Below are 3642 nucleotides of genomic sequence, written 5' to 3' on the forward strand. Positions count from 1 at the left end.
GCAAGGGTCAGAAGGAGGTGGGGTGGGAGGAGGTGGCCGTGCCAGGAAATGGAAGCAGTGAGGAAGCTGATGCCAGCAAGCCCCATCTGCTGCACACACCAGGGCATGCATGAGACCCTCCAGCCACAGAACGATCAGAAACTCTCAAAATGCCCCAGAGCAAGGTTTTGTTTTTCAGCTCAACTTCTAACAAGAAAATGACTATTAAACAAATTTTTTTTTTGAACCAAGGATTGAACTCAGGCTCCTGCACTTGCCAAGAAAGTACTTATTCCCCTGAGCCATCTCCCTGGCCACCAAAATGACTATTTTACCTGAAAAGAGACAAAGTAAAGCCATGCCCTTTGTATCACCCTCCTAGAAGAATTTGGCTAGCAGTGGAACAGGGATGTAGGACACAGGCACTGAGGTTAGAAAAAGGACAGCAAAGCCCAGCAAACAGAACCGTTCCCCTGAGAAAAACAAAGCAGTTAGCTTAGAGTTTCAGAACAGATGAGAGAGAAGTCTAGCATTGTGTGAAAATCAATACGTATACACTTCGTACTTAAAGGCAGCATGGAGTGAAATCAGCTATAATGTGGTACATAGTAACCCCTGATCCAAGAGTATAGCCATGGCAGAACCAGGCAAGTGCCACCAATTTCTTTTTTGGGCTAAAAGCAACTCTTCCCTCTCTGCCCTTGGAGTAGGCAGGTGCTCAGTGACTGAGGTCTGATCAGTAAGTCACAGCAGATGCCTCCAGCAAGTCTGATTGCAGTGGATGAAAGGCACCACCTCCGCAGGAGGAAAGTCCTTGTTTCTCTTCCTTGTCTTCTTCCTGTTGTCTCTAATTTGCATAAGATGGCTGGGAGCTCAAAACTCTTTCCAGAGTCTAAGGTGACCTTGCAGTAGAGAAACTCACAGAAATTGAGCAAAAGCATGAAGCCCTCAAATCTACCCAGTGTGCTCTCTTTTTCTCTCCTTACCTTCCTTTTGCAATAGGGAGAAAAAAAACAAGCTAGTCAAGTGATTGCTGTTTTAGATTTTGTGCAGTATTCAGCCAAGTTGAATCCTGGGAGATACAGCAGCAGCCTCGGCACAGAACCCACAGACGACTAAAATTGGAAGGCGCACTCAGGTGAACATCAGCATAATTGGGAAAAGAACAAAGGGAGGAGAAGGAAACCTATCTTGATAGACGTTGTTGTTACTAAGAAATGTCTAAATACATAATTCACAGCTATGTAGATTAGGGTGGAGTTTCAACTCGCCTGGCTTTGAGATCACTCTTCAGTGGAGCGCTCTTCCACGTGTGTTTGGTGTTTGGGGAGGTGGGGCCTTGGGGTCCACAAATGGTCCCTCATCCCTTCTCTCTGGTGCCCTCTCCTCCCTGCTCTGCTTTCTGGCCACAAGGGACTTAGGAGCTTCTCTCTGTCAAGCCTTTCCACCACAGTGTCTGCAACAAAGAGCCAGCTGATCATGGGCTGAAACCATGAGCAAATTGAGCCCCACCTCCTGTTTTTTTGTTTGTTTGTTTGTATTTTAGGGAAGGGTCTACAGGGTGTTCAGGGTCTCACTACTAGAGACTAATAGTGATCCACCTGTTTATAGACTCCCCAGAGCTGGAATTACAGGTGAGCGCCACCATGTCCAGTGTCAATTGCTGTCTCAGTGTGCCCTGGGGGCGGGGCTGGCACAGCAGGCCCAGGGATCAAACCCCTGGCTCTTGCGCCTACTTGCAGGTGCTTTAAGCCCCACCTCCTTTAAATTGTGGATGTTTGTTATTGTGTCTTGGTGACCTGAAGCTGACCAATACAGAAGAAAGCCGCTGTACATTTACAAGTAAAATGATCATGTAGTTAATTATGTACAGTCTTCATTCTAGGATGTAGGCTTTATCATTCTCAACAATTTTTTATTATATATTCTGAAAGTTTAGAAATAATCAATGTCACAGGAGTGGAAGTTGGAGTGTAGCCAGTGCTGGGGTATATGTTTAGCAAGTTCTGGACTCTAGATAAGTCCTTAGCATCAAAAGCAGAAATTGAAAAGCAAGAAACTCACCAGGATTAGTCTTGTCTGCCTATTTAATATTATCAAGAGCCTGAGATATGTCTCCTGATTGTGACACCTGTTACTCAAGCGCCACAGGAGATGCAAAGCAAAAAGCAAGGTCTTTGCACTGAACCTGCTTGCTAACCGCAGTGGCTTGAGGCTTTTGCAAGGTGAACAATATAGTACAGGTCACATTTTATAATCGTATTTTATAATGAATCACCCAAGAATCATGGACTACTAGTGCAGGAAATCTATCCACACACTAAATACTAACGAATCCAGCTGAGGGCCTAGAGCTCATAACAGTGCCTCCCACCAGGCCAAACGGAGGCCTAGCGACTATGACAAAGTCTTATGCAGGCCTGATTCATGGATATGTCCTGGAAAGGCCCAAAGGTCAGTGGTGGAAGCTAGGAAATCTATGCTAGTGGGATAAAAGATCTGTGCTAGTGAGCTGAGGGATCTGAACTGGAGCCACGAAGCAATGCTCAAAGCAAGCACCAGTGCTCCCCCAAAAATTCTACAGCCATCCACAGCAACAACAAGGTCCCAAGCTCCTCCAGTGATGAGGAAAGCCAATGGGACAAGCTTCATGAGGATGAGCAATGCACCATCTTCCCCTCAAGCCAGGAAGCGATGCTCAAGATGAGGACCCAAGCTTCCCATCACGGGCCTCGATCTTTGCAACCACAGCAGACTTGTTGTGGGTGAAGTCAGGACTTTGGAGGCTCCTAAAGCAGGGCTTGTGAGGCCCCATAGGATGAGCTCACCATTTCTGAATAGCCACTGATGGTCTTTGTGTGGATGCTCAAGTTCCACATCTCAGCTTCCAGCCTGTTCTCCTCGCCCTTCAGCAGCTGCGATAGGTGGCAATCTCGATGTCCAAGGCCAGCTTGACATTCATGAGCTCCTGGTACTCACACAGCTGCTGGGCCATGTAAAGCTTGGCTTTCTGTAGGATAGCCTCCAGCTGGGCCAGCTTGGCATTGGCATCCTTAATGGCCATCTCCCCACGCTGCTTAGCATCGGCAATGGCAGCTCCAGGGATGCTCTCTGGCATTTGAGGGCCTCAATATCCACCTGCGGGGCTGATGCTAAGGTTCATCTCAGAGATCTCAGACTTCGTGTGACAGAGTTCATCCCTGTGCTTCCCAGCCAGAGTTTGCAACTCTTCATACTTGATCTGCTATATGCTCTCGGCCTCTGCCCAGCTGCAGTTGGCAATCTCCTTGTACTGGGCCTTGACTTCAGCAATGATGCCATCCAGGTCCAGGGAGTGGCTGTTGTCCATGGACAGCACCACAGATGTGTCCGAGATCTGAGACTGAGGCTCACGTATCTCTTCTTCATACAGCTGCCTGAGGAAGCTGATCTCATCAGTCAGCCCTTCCAGGTGTGACTCGAGCTCCACCTTTTTCATGTAAGCTTCATCCACATCCTTCTTGATGAGGACAAATTCATTCTCCATCTCTGTATACCTGTTGATCTCATCTTCGTATTTATTCTTTTTTTTTTCTTTTCAAAGTTTTATTGATAAACATATAGCAATGAGACAGTTTCAAATCAAATCGAAAGTACAGTTTCAACAAATAATACACTGCATAC

General features: G+C 46.8%; 1 pseudogene; it reads right to left on the minus strand.

The window, feature by feature from the left end:
- Positions 1-3106: 3106 nt before the first annotated feature.
- The window catches only part of LOC101571318, a 2594-nt pseudogene continuing 2058 nt past the window's right edge, over positions 3107-3642 (minus strand).

The sequence above is a fragment of the Octodon degus genome, unplaced genomic scaffold (genome assembly GCF_000260255.1).
Source record: "Octodon degus isolate 3935 unplaced genomic scaffold, OctDeg1.0 scaffold00028, whole genome shotgun sequence".
Lineage (NCBI taxonomy): Eukaryota > Metazoa > Chordata > Mammalia > Rodentia > Octodontidae > Octodon > Octodon degus.